The sequence below is a fragment of the Rhinoderma darwinii genome, chromosome 7 (genome assembly GCF_050947455.1).
Source record: "Rhinoderma darwinii isolate aRhiDar2 chromosome 7, aRhiDar2.hap1, whole genome shotgun sequence".
Taxonomy (NCBI): Eukaryota; Metazoa; Chordata; class Amphibia; order Anura; family Rhinodermatidae; genus Rhinoderma; species Rhinoderma darwinii.
The window spans coordinates 72,382,670-72,396,662 of NC_134693.1; the positions used below are offsets into that span (position 1 = coordinate 72,382,670).

General features: G+C 42.0%; 1 protein-coding gene across 1 annotated transcript in view; it reads right to left on the reverse strand.

Moving 5' to 3' along the window:
• The window catches only part of DDX47 (DEAD-box helicase 47), a 104,861-nt gene that overhangs the window by 17,984 nt on the left and 72,884 nt on the right, over nt 1–13,993 (reverse strand). The gene's annotated exons all lie outside the window — the stretch shown is intronic.

Genomic DNA, 13,993 nt, shown 5'->3' on the forward strand with positions numbered 1-13,993 from the left:
ATCAAACCAGTTTTTATTGATAGTACAACATACATTATAAATCACATGTATATCTAGTCAATTCCAACAATCAATACATTTTCAGTTTTGTACAGAATATTCAGTTACATTTAACATAACTCCCCCTTCCCTGCAACCGAACTCCCCCCCCCCCCCCCCGCAGTATCTCCTTCTTTCCCTGGCTCGTACATTTTCTCTCCCGCATCATACTAATATATTCATAAGCGATCTCCTGATCATGTCCCCTCAATCTGCCTCCTACCTCCCTGCCGTACCATAGTTATGTATCCACTTTCCCCATTGTTTATCATATTTGTGTGTTGCTCCTCGTTTCAGATATATCCGATGTTCTAACGACACCGTGTGATTAACATATCCTACCAGTTCAGACACCTCCGGGGGATCCGCGTTCAGCCAATATTTTGCTATCAGCTTCCTAGCGTGGTATAAAACTTTTTTAATAGCCAGTAATTCAGCCCCATTTCCTCCCTCCTCCCCCATACAACCCAACATAAAGATCTTAGGTTCCAACGGGAAATCCCTCCCATATACTCTCGCTACCATGCCTCCAACCTCCTTCCAGTAGTCATTCAGCATCGGACAGTCCCAGAACATATGCTTTATGTCTGCCCCATCAAACGAACACCTGGGACACTCCTTCGTTGGCCTGAGCCGCATTTGACATAACACCTTAGGTGTCCTATACACCCTATGCAGGAGAAAAAGTTGTGACCGCCTATGTGCTACATTAATGGACAGCATTTTGGGCGATTCGAGTATCTCCTCCCACTCTTCATCTGTTATAGTCCCCACATCTTCTTCCCATTTGCGTCTGATCTCCCCCATCGGATCTCCAAGGAATTTGGAAAGTAATGTACTATATATCACAGAGATAATCCCCTTAGTGTCCTTTGCCCCCAATAACTGTTCCATCGCTCCCATAGTGGAGCAGCTCAAGTCCACCGACCTACCCTGGGCCTGTGCTGCGTGACGCAACTGGAGATACTGATAGAACATCCGATGTGGGAGCCCAAACTCCTCCTGCAATTGTGAGAACAATTTGAGACTTCCTCCCTCATACAACTGGTATACATATCTGACCCCTGCTTGTTCCCATTCCTGGAAGCCGGCCAAGATACTAAATTCCCATAGGTATGGATTGTCCCATAGAGGCATATAGTTGGAGCACCCTGTAACGCCCAATATTTTCTTGCATTCCCACCAGATCCTATGTATCAATAGCAAGGTTGGTTTCCCTTTCGCCTCCCTCCGCAACTTATGAGACTCCATGGCCTCTAGTATATCCGTGCACTGACTCAAATAATACACCAGTTTCCCACTAGAGTCCCACTCTTCCCTATTCTTCCAACCTTTAAAGTGTTGCACTTGGGCTGCTAGATAATATATCCACGCATTTGGAATAGCAAATCCTCCCTGGTCTGTTGGTAATTGTAGTTTTTCCAAATTAATCCTGGGGATCCCCCTTTTCCACACCAAGTCCCTAAACAGATTATGTATTCTCCTGAACCAGTACTTAGGCAACCACACTGGGGCATTATGCACAACATAAAGAACCTGAGGCATCAGAATCATTTTAATCAGGTTTGCTCTTCGTAGCGCTGAAAGTGGTAGTCCTAGCCATATTCTAGTCTTTTCTTTTAGTTTGTCCAGTAATGGTTTTACATTCAGTGCGACAAAATCCTGCACCCTCGCCGAGACCTTAATCCCCAGATATTTAAATTCCTTAACACAAGGTATATCAATTCCCCCCCCCCTGCAGTGGCCCCTCTAATGACTTGAGTGGCAATAATGCCGACTTGCTCCAATTAATTTGCAACCCTGAAAATTTACCAAACCGTTCCAATACGGTCATTATCATAGGCAGTGATCGATCTATCTCTCCCAGGAATAGCAAAATATCATCCGCATATAGTGCAATGCGTTCCTCCAGGTCCCCACATCGAAACCCTTCTATACCCGGATGTTGCCTTACTATGTTTGCCAGAGGTTTGATCGCTATAGCGAATAGTAACGGGGAAAGTGGACATCCCTGACGCGTCCCCCTCCCTAATCTAAAAGATTCTGACATCCTTCCATTGGCTCTGATTCTAGCCACCGGTTCCTTATACAACAATTTTACCCATGTTATAAAATTTCTCCCAAAACCAAACCGCTCCAAAACAGCCCACAGATACCCCCATTCCACGCTCTCAAATGCCTTGGCAGCGTCTAAGGACAGCACTGCTCTACACTGCGTATCTGCAACATCTGTCTGCAAATTCAAGAATAATCTTCGTATATTAATCGCTGTAGATCTTGATGGCATGAATCCCGACTGATCCGGGCCCACTACTTTAGTTACCACTCTTGTCACCCTGTTAGCCAGAGCCTTTGCCAGAATTACACCTATGGATTTTTATTTATGTACCCTTTTATTACACTCTGATTTGCTTTGCACAGCTTACAGGTGACCCCACATTATAAAATTGAAATACCAGTAAAATACGGCCTAATTTGAAAAAAAACAAAACTGTGGGGTCAAAATACTCACTATACCCCTAGATAAGTTCCTTAAGGACTGTAGGTTCCCAAATGTCATCACCTTTGGGTGGTTTCCACTGTTTTGTTCTCTCGCGGTTTGCAAATGTAAAATGGCACCCGAAAACCATTCCAGCAAATTTTGAGCTCCAAATACCAAATTGCGCTCCTTCCTTCTGAGCTCTGCCGTGTGTCCAAACAGTAGTTTATTACCACACATGGGGTATTGCCATGCTCAGGAGAAATAGCTTCACAAATGTTGGGGTGCTTTTTCTCCTTTATCCATAGTGAATATGGGAAAAAGATTTTGCTTGGTAGTTTTGTTTTGGGTTTTACTGGTATTTCAGCTTGAAAGGTGAGGGCATATGTAAGCTGGGCAAAGTGCATCAGTGCATAATAGGATGATGTAATTTTGGGGTACATGAATAATAAAATTACTAATCCATGGATTGGTGTGGTACGCTGTTGAACCAATCCTGTATGCATAGGCTGGCTTTTTTGGGTATTGTACAAAATGTCTGCGCTCTAGTATTGCCTAATATTTGACTTCATTAGCCCTATAAGCAGCACAAGGCCCTAAAGTTTCCTCATCTCCACCACCACCTGTAGCAATTGACGATGTGGGATTTTTAGTGAAAAACCACTGGAGCTAGAAAATTAATCTGGGCTGTCATTTAGCATCATTGCGTTCTGAGAATTAGAACATGTTATTTTTCTATTGACGGAGCTGTGTGGGGGCTTGTTTTTTTGTGGAACGAGCGGTTATTTTTGTTGGTTCCAATTTGGGGTACATGCATTTTTTTTATCCCTATTTATTGGGAGACTGTAAAAAAGAAGAAACTAAACCGTGCTAGAATTGCTGTTTTTTGGTTTCCTAGTGTTCACCGTGAAGTATAAACCTGTTAACTTCATTCTGTGGGTCGATACGATGACAGCGACACCAAATTTATATAGTGTTTTTATGTTTTACTACTTTCCCACAATAAAAATAGTTTTCTAAAAAAATAAATATATGTTTTAGTGTGGCAATTTTCGGACAGCCATAACTTTTATTTTTCAGTTGATATTGCTGTGGGAGGGCTTGTTTTTTGCGTGACGAACTGTAGTTTTTGTGGGTACCATTTTGGGGTACTTGCGACTTTTTGAGACAAGCTGAACAAAAAAAGAAATGGTCGGATTTTTACGGTGTTCACCGTGCGGTAAAAATAACATGATATTTTTATAGTTCAGGCCATTCTGAACGCGGCGATACCGATTACGTATCGTTTACATTTTTTTCCAATTATAAATAGGACTTGATCAGGAAACAGGGCGATTATTGTTTTTATTACATAAAACTTATTTTAACCTCTTGATGCACGATCACGTAAACGTACGTGGTAAGCGTTTTAGGAAAGTATGGAGCGCGCTCACGGGCCGAGCACGCTCCATACGCTGCGGGTGTCAGCTGGGTTTTACAGCTGATACCTGGGACTAAGGGCCAGCAATCACGCCGCTCCTGGCAGTTTAAACCCTCAAATTCTGCGATCAATCGCGACCACAGCATCTTTAGCATTGAAAAGAGGGGGCGGACCCCTCCGACAGTTCGTCGGCACATTCACAATGCAATTGGGGTGCCAATAGTGGTCATGGCAGCCCAGGGGCCTAATGAAGGCTTCCAGGTCTGCCTCTTAAGCCCTGTCTCTGGCACGGCTTAACAGAAGCCTGTAAAAATTACTGCAACATAAGTTGTATGTACCAAAAAATAGTACCAATAAAAACTACAGCTCATCCCGCAAAAAATAAGTCCTCAAACCACAGGAGTAAAAAGAAAAGTTATGGCTCTCAGGAGGAGGTGAAAATTATTATTTTTTTATAAAAAACTATATAAATTGGTATCACCGTAATCGTATGAAGCCGCAGAATAAAGTTAAGTTGACATTTTTACCGCACGATGAAAGTCGTAAAAGCGAAAACAAAAAAAATAAAAAATTTAGGAATCAAAGTTATTTCCAATTCCCATCTGATAAAGAGCATAATGGCCCATAAGCCATTATTGCTTCGGACAGCGAATTCGAAAGTCACAAAGAAACCCTCTTCTACCTCTCCCTCCTCATCAAATGAGGAACCGCCAAGACGGTGCCCCCTGGACATCTGCTACACCAGCCCCCAAGAGCAGTTACCCCATGTGGACCCCAAACCCAAGAACTACGAGCCCCAGGTCACTGGGATTACGGGCACCCCAGGGATTCAATTTGAATTGGCAGGGTTACAGGAAATACTTTTTTTTAAAGTTTATTTCACTTACGAATGTGACCCAAACTAACCTATATGTCCAACAGTTTATCGCCTCATCTATTTACGCCAAGCCCAACAAGTGGACTCCTCTAGACAACATGGAAAGGAGGAAGTTCTGGGGTATTGTGCTCAGTATGGGGCTTCCTAAAAAGCCATCCATTAGAACATACTGGAGCACAGATATACTGTACCACACCCCCATGTACCGCATGGCGATGGTCAGGACTAGTTTTGAGATAATTCGCAGAATTTTGTGTTACTGCACGATGCCCTCCCCAAAGTGACCCCAGCTTTGACAGACTATTTAAAATTAGACTCCTATTAGACCATTTCAGCGCCAAATTTGCCCAGGTATACCTGCCAAATAAGAGAGCAAGGTATGGCGTGAAGATGTACAAGCTGTGCGAAAGTACAGGGTACACGTACAAATTTAAAATATATGAAGGGAAGGACACGACTACTCATCAGCCAGAACGCCCCCCCCCCCCTTCATGGGAATTATCAGCAAGATAGTGTGGGATTTGGTGCATCCGCTGCTGGGCAAGGGCTACCACCTCTACCTGGATAATTACTAAACCAGCGTACTACTTTTCAAGAGCTCGCTTCCATTAGTACAATGGTGATATATTTAGATAGGTATTACCCTCTTACAATTTTATATATAATATGTTGGAGTAATTCACACTAGGTGTACACCACCAATTATCGATATATGAACAAAGGAACGGGGAGTGGGAAAAGTAGTGTGTTACATCAATGTTAAAAATAAAAAATACTTTATTGAATAATTATTAAAAACAATGTTAGATGAAAAAATGATGACGTTGTGCCAAAGTCCCCTAGATTGGCACACTGAGACAATATTATGTCTAAATTAATTGCTTCGTTTTATTAAAGATATATGTGTCTAGCCTCCCCCTGTGTATATGCGAGGAGGCTCTGTAATAGTCCCTGATCCAGAGATTAAAGTGTTAAATATTAGCAAATGGCTGTCCCCCTCAGTATCAATGACGAGACAGTCAACCTGCATATGACACTAAAGGTTCCTCCAACGGGCTGTAATTAAAGCCCTGCGGTGGAGAAATCCCTGCATCAATACAACCATATGGGTTGTATGTGCATGTGTCCTATGCAAGTAGACACGGCACAGCAGAGTTGAGACTGTTGCGTGCTAGCTAGTCCTCTATGTATAAGCTTGACATAGCAGAGCTGTAACTGCTCCGTGAGGACAACTCTGCAGGAGGAGTAACTGATCAGATAGTGTGCTCACACAGTGATCTCCAGTCCCACTCTAGGGGTTGTTCAGCGGTAGACTATTTTCTATCTAGAGATCAGAATCTGAACCCCGTGAGGAAGGACTTTATTCTTAAAGCACTGAGATTCATCCTTACACGGAACTATTTCTTATTTGATGGGCGGTTTTACCTGCAAATTAGGGGCACGGCGATGGGAGCAGCTGTGGCCCCCACATTTGCCAACATCTATCTTGGCTGGTGGGAAGAGGTAATTGTTTTTTGTGATGAGTTTACAATTTTGACAGATAACATCTGCCTCTGGAGGCGTTTCATTGACGATATATTCGTCATTTGGGGGGGCCCTATCTCTGATTTGGAGAATCTCATTGGAAAATTGAATGACAATGATTTCAATCTGAAATTGACTCTTGACTATAATTCACAGTCGATTCCATTTTTGGATGTCCTCATCTACACAGATCCAGAGAGGAATCTCCACACGGATCTCTATAGGAAAGTGACTGCCACCAACAGCCTGTTGGCTGCTGAAAGTGCACACTCGAAAAACACAATTAGGGCAATACCAAAAGGGGAGTTCTTGAGATTGAGACGCAATTGCTCAACTTTTATTAATTTTAAGAAACGAGCAGTTGAATTGAGGGCTAGGCTGCAGGCGAGACACTACTCTAACCGTAATATCAAAGAGGCCTACAACATAGCGCTTAGAACTAACCGCGAGGAACTGCTCGTTTCCAAAAAGACACGAACCAATGTAATTACCAAAACCTCTGAAATCCCTATACACACTACTTTTCCCACTCCCCATTCCTTTGTTCACATTAGTACAATGGCATGCAGAACAGTTCGCAAGAACCAGAGAAGCCTCCCGAGGTCGCTGCTCGGGCAAAAACTCAGAAGAGCTGAGTGTAGGGCACAATGCAGCAACAATCTATTGTGTGTCAAGTGTAAGGACAAGAGGGATGTCCACATATTGACAACAATACATGGCCATGGCAGCACCCCCGACCCTGTAAGAGGTACCAGTACAGAGACCTTCAAACCGGATTGCATTCTTGACTACAATAAATATATGTACGCGGTTGATCTCTCAGATCAAGTGCTGCAGCCATACAATGCCATGGGGACACCAAGGGTGTGGCCGTGCACATCATGCAAATATTGTATAATGCATACGTGCTATTCCGATCTTCAGGCCAGCAGGGAACTTTCCTAAATTTTCAAGAAGTGGTAATAAAGTCCCTTATATTTGGAGATCAGGAAGAGGAGGGCCCCAGTATTTCTGGAAGCAAGGCCACACGCATTGTGCCAGGGCAAAAAAAATAAAATAAAAGAATTTGCAGGGCATGCTTTAAAAATGGCATAAGAAAAGATACCATCTATAAGTGCGAAATGTGCCCTGAGAAGCCAGGACTGTGCCTTTTATATTTACCCTGATGTACTTCGCACAGCTACAGTATTATTATGCCGCATGCCACTCTTTCCCTTCTTAGCCCTGCCGTGTGCTCAAGCCGTACCCAGAAAGACCAGCTGAACATAGCTGTACATATATCAGTACTGCATCCCTCTGGCTTTTCAGTGACGTTGCCATGACATTTATAATCCAGGACTTTCTCCCCAAAATTTTATCCAAACTTTCTTCTTAGCCCTGCCGTGTGCCTAGGCCGTACACAGAAGGACCAGCTGAACACAGTTGCGCATATTTTAGTCCTGTATTCCTGTGGCTGATCAGTGACTTTCATCCAAAATGTATGAAAACTTATATAAACTTTTCAGTATAAATTTTATACAAATTTTTATACTAGAAACCATTCCAGCGAAATCTAAGCTCCAAATCTAGTGCGCCTTCCCTTCTGAGCCCTGCCGTGTGCCCAGGCAGCAGATAATGGCAACATGTGAGGTATTGCCGTACTCGGGAGTACCTGCGTAACAATTTGTGGTGGAAGTATCTCCGATAACACAAGCTGGGCACAAAATCTTGGGCACTGAAATGGCACAATTGTGAAAAATTTGTAGTTTTTCATTCTTTGCATCAAATTCTGAAAAACTCCTGTAGGATCAAAATGCTCACTATACCCCTAGATAAATTCTTGAGGGGTGTAGTTTACAAAATGGGGTCACTTCTTGGGGTTTTCTACTGTACTGGTACCTCAGGGGCTCTGCAAACAACATGCTCTTGAAAAATATTACAGCAAAATCTGTGCTCAAAAGCCAAATGGTGCTCCTTCCCTTCTGAGCCCTGCCATGTGCCCAAACAGCATTTTAGGGCCACATATGGGCTGTGTCAGTACTCTGGAGAAGTTGCTTTACAAATGTTGGTGGGCTTTTTCTTCTTTATTCCTTGTGGAAATTGAATTTTTTTCCACTAAAACAACATCTTATAAAAAATAAAAATTAAAAACACACTTTTTTTTTTTTTCATTTTTACGTTTCAAATCTAATAAAATCTATGAAACACCCGTGGGATCAAAAATGCTCACTACACACCTATATTAATTCCTCAAGGGGTGTATATTCCAAAATGGGGTCTTTTTTGGGGTGTTTCCTTTGTTTTGGTACCACAAAACCGCTTCAAACCCGATTTGGTGCCTAAAATATAATGTAGTAAAAAGGAGTCACCAAAATCCGCTAGGTGCTCCTTTGCTTCGGAGGCCTGTGTTTCAGTCCATTACCGCACTATGGCCACATGTGGGATATTTCTAAAAACTGCTGAATCTTGCCAATAAATATTGAGTTGCGTTTCTCTGGTGAAACCTTCTGTGTTACAGAAAAAAAATTAAAATTCATTTATGCAAAATAAAAATAAATTTGTAAATTTCACCCCTACATTGCTTTAATGCTTGTGGAATGCCTAAAGGGTTAATAAACTTTCTAAATGCGGTTTTGAATATTTTGGGTGCAGTTTTTAAAATGGGGTGACTTATGGCAGTTTGTATTGATTGGGCCCCTCAATGCCACTTCACAACTGAACTGTTCCCTGTAAAAATAGCCTTTTGGAATTTTCCTGAAAATGTGACAAATTCCTGATAAAGTTCTAAGCCTTGTAATGTCCTAGAAAAATAAAAGGACGTTCAAAAAACGATGCCAATCTAAAGTAGACATATGGGGGATGTTAATTAGAAACTATTTTGTATAGTATAACGGTCTTACAAGCAGATACATAAAAAATTTAGAAAACAGCTAATTATTCGTTAAATTTGAGTTTTTTTTTTACAATTAAATACTTTATGTATCGACCAAATTTTACCAGTAACAAAGTCCAATGTGTCGCATGAAAACAATATCAGAATCGATTGGATAGGTAAAAGAATTCCAAAGCTATTGCGACATAAATTATACGTCAGATTTGAAAAATGCGGCTGCGTACTGAACGTGCCAACTAGTCCATGTCCTTAAGGGGTTAACAGAGAAACAACTGAATATTTACTACCCAGATTCTGCAGTTTTCAAAAATATCCCATATCTAGCCATAGTGTGCTACTTCACTCAAACACAGGCCTCAGAAGCAAAAGAGCACCTTGGGTTTTGAGGCCTCCTTTTTATTAGGATGTTTTTCAGACACCATTTCATGTTTGAAGAGACCTTGAGGTGCTAAACATAATATCCCAAAGCAGACCCCATTTTAGAAACTGCACCCATCAAGGAATTTATGTAGGGAAGTAATGAGCATTTGGACAACAAGTGTTCCATAGAATTTATTAGAATAGGGCCCTGAAAAACGAAAAATACATTTTCCCCCAATAACATGCAGTTTCAGTTTATGTTTTCAGGAATTCAGGAGAAAAGGTGCCCAAAAAAAAAAAGTGTTAAAGCAATTTTTTCCTGAGCAGGGCAATACCCCATATGTGATTATAAACTGCACAACAGAGCTCGGAAGGGAAGGGGTGCCATTTGGCTCTAGGCATTTGCTGGGCTAGTTGCATTGTCGCATTTGCAAAGCACGAGATACCCCTAAAAGTGTAGTAAGCATTTTGGCCCCACAAAGAATTTATTAGAATTGGGTCAAAAAAAATTATATTTTTTTTTTCATTTTTACTATGGACAAAGGAGAAAAAGCACCCCAACATTTGTAAAGCAATTTCTCCTGAGTACAGCAATACCCCACATGTGGTCATAAATGGCTGTTTGGACACACGACAGGGCTCCGATAAGTAGGAGCACAATTTGGTTTTTGGAGCTTAAATTTTGCAGGAATGGTTTTCGGGTGCCATGTCGCATTTGCAAAGCCTCAGTCCAAAACAGTGGAAACCCCTCAAAAAGTGACATTTGGGAACCTACACCTCCTTAAGGAACTTATCTAGGGGTATAGTGAGCATTTTGACCACACAGGTTTCTTTTTTTGGCTGTTTTTGCTGAATTCATTTTAATTAAGCCGTATTGACTACTATTTCAATTTATAATGTTGGGGCATATGTAAGCTGTGCTAAGTAATAAAAGGGCACATAAATAAAAATTCATAGGAGGTGTGGTATGCCATTATGTGCAATTTTAGTGGCCAATATGTTGTCTCCAGCTTGTGCCACTGTGAAAAGACAGCTCTATAAATTTTATGCTGTACCCCTTTATGGGATCCATGCACATTTGAGGAGAAGAAACCCCAAACTCGTCACTCCATTTTAAAACCTACACCCTCAAGGAATTCATCAAGTGGTGTAGTGAGCATTTTGACCTCCGATGTGTTTTCCATAAATTAGTGATTAATTGAGGTTAATGAAAATTGCAGTTTTGCCATATATATATGCCATTTCAGTGCCCAATATGTTGTGCCCAGCATGTGCCACTGGAAACACACCATAAACTGTTAAGTGGTTTCTCCCAAATATGCGAATAACCCATATGCAGCCAAACTGCTGTTTGGGCTCACCGCCATGCTCGAAATGACACTCATTTGGGACTTGTTTTTCAAGGTACTTGAAACTTTACATTTTCTTAAACTTTTATTTTTTATCTTCTGATTGCAAGTATTATACATTGCACTACTTATGTAGTGCAATGTATTATTACACCGAAAGGAATTGTTTAAGATGCTTCCATACATGGCAGACCAGGCGGCCACAGCAACCCAGCAGCACCCTGCGATTGTCAGGGGGGTGACGAGGGAGCTCCATCCCTCTGCCAACCACTTTGATGCAGTGGTCACTATTGACCGTGACATCTAAAGGGTTAAACGCCCGGGATAGTACCCTACTTGAACCCGTACTTTGGAGCAGTAGCCCAGCTTTATATTACAGCTAGCTCCCGCTGTTGTTGATGCGGTCTCAGAAGTCCTGAACCTGCGACACCCACATTCCTTCACTGTAAACGGCAATATGCAGGAACCGCTTCCCACCTAGGATTTAACTGTACACCCTGGGGTAGGTAGGATTTAAATCAAGTTTCCAGGTTACTTTTTTTTTTAAAGAAATTTCGGGCGATTTTCTTAAATTTTTTGTCTCTGACAAAGAATCCTAGAATCTTGCATTTTTCATTATGGCCACGAAGCCTTACTATGGACTGACACTTCCTATTCTTTAGAGATCACTTCTCAGCAATCTTATTATCATCACAGGCAGGAATTACCATAAAACGGGACACCTCTATATAGATTACACAGGAGTCATCATTAATAGGTGATTGACACCGCTCCCTCAGCACAGGTCACAGAGAATGCCAAGAAAACTCTCCTATAGAACTAAACGGGTCATCTACAGACTACAGTGAAGGAAAGTAGTATTTGATCCCTTGCTGATTTTGTAAGTTTGCCCACTGTCAAAGTCATGAACAGTCTAGAATTTTTAGGCTAGGTTAATTTTACCAGTGAGAGATAGATTATATAAAAAAATAAACAGAAAATCACATAGTCAAAATTATATATATTTATTTGCATTGTGAACAGAGAAATAAGTATTTGATCCCCTACCAACCATTAAGAGTTCAGCCTCCTCCAGACCAGTTACACGCTCCAAATCAACTTGGTGCCTGCATTAAAGACAGCTGTCTTACATGGTCACCTGTATAAAAGACTCCTGTCCACAGACTCAATTAATCAGTCTGACTCTAACCCCTACAACATGGGCAAGACCAAAGAGCTTTCTAAGGATGTCAGGGGCAAGATCATAGACCTGCACAAGGCTGGAATGGGCTACAAAACCATAAGTAAGACGCTGGGTGAGAAGGAGACAACTGTTGGTGCAATAGTAAGAAAATGGAAGACATACAAAATGACTGTCAATCGACATCGATCTGGGGCTCCATGCAAAATCTCACCTCGTGGGGTATCCTTGATCCTGAGGCAGGTGAGAGCTCAGCCGAAAACTACACGGGGGGAACTTGTTAATGATCTCAAGGCAGCTGGGACCACAGTCATAAAAAAAAACATTGGTAACACATTACGCCGTAATGGATTAAAATCCTGCAGTGCCCGCAAGGTCCCCCTGCTCAAGAAGGCACATGTACAGGCCCATCTGAAGTTTGCAAATGAACATCTGGATGATTCTGAGAGTGATTGGGAGAAGGTGCTGTGGTCAGATGAGACTAAAATAGAGCTCTTTGGCATTAACTCAACTCGCCGTGTTTGGAGGAAGAGAAATGCTACCTATGACCCAAAGAACACCGTCCCCGCTGTCAAGCATGGAGGTGGAAACATTATGTTTTGGGGGTGTTTCTCTGCTAAGGGCACAGGACTACTTCACCGCATCAATGGGAGAATGGATGGAGCCATGTACCGTCAAATCCTGAGTGACAACCTCCTTCCCTCCAGCAGGACATTAAAAATGGCTCGTGGCTGGGTCTTCCAGCATGACAATGACCCGAAACATACAGCCAAGGCAACAAAGGAGTGGATCAAAAAGAAGCACATTAAGGTCATGGAGTGGCCTAGCCAGTCTCCAGACCTTAATCCCATCGAAAACTTATGGAGGGAGCTGAAGATCCGAGTTGCCAAGCGACAGCCTCAAAATCATAATGATTTACAGATGATCTGCAAAGAGGAGTGGGCCAAAATTCCATCTAACATGTGTGCAAACCTCATCATCAACTACAAAAAACATCTGACTGCTGTGCTTGCCAACAAGGGTTTTGCCACCAAGTATTAAGTCTTGTTTGCCAAAGGGATCAAATACTTATTTCTCTGTGCACAATGCAAATAAATATAATTTTGACTATGTGATTTTCTTTTTAAATATAATCGCTCTCTCACTGGTAAAATTAACCTAGCCTAAAAATTCTAGACTGTTCATGTCTTTGACAGTGGGCAAACGTACAAAATCAGCAAGGGCTCAAATACTTATTTCCTTCACTGTATCAGATGCAAACAAATCCATCTACTTGTTCCCCGGGATATAGCAGCTTCAAACGCTGTCACTTTTAGGCTCTATTCACATGACAGGGCCCGGGTGTCTGCCGATAAAAACAGCTGTTTAGGTCAGTTTGTCTTGGCTGTTCTGCATGAGTTCCGTTTAAAAGTTCAGTGTTTCCGTTTTTAACGGCTGATTGTGACCAGTTTTGCATCGTTTTTTTACTGTCCGTTTTAAAAACGGATGAATTTAATTTGTCAATTATTTTAGTCCCACCCACTAAAAAGCACCCACAAGAAGGTCACATGATCGCCCTGTCACTATTTTCTCTTGCTTTCAGAGTAGAGAGAGCTTAATCTGATCCCTCAGCTTCTTTGCATTGGTTTCTGGCTTTTTCTCTGCTATTTTGTACTTGAACCATGTCCTCACAACCAATGAACTGCAGCTTTGGACAATTTCTCGGCAATTCGGACAGCAATCGCAGAGGTTGATGCCCCATGTAGGTAGTGCCACTCCGCCGCCCCCTTGTAGTTAATGCCAAACCGACAACCCGTAGATCTTGCCACACAGCACCCTTGTAGATAGCACCCACCATGCAGATCGTGCCACTGTATCTGCACGTAGGAGTGGAATCCCTCTGGCCGGGGAATC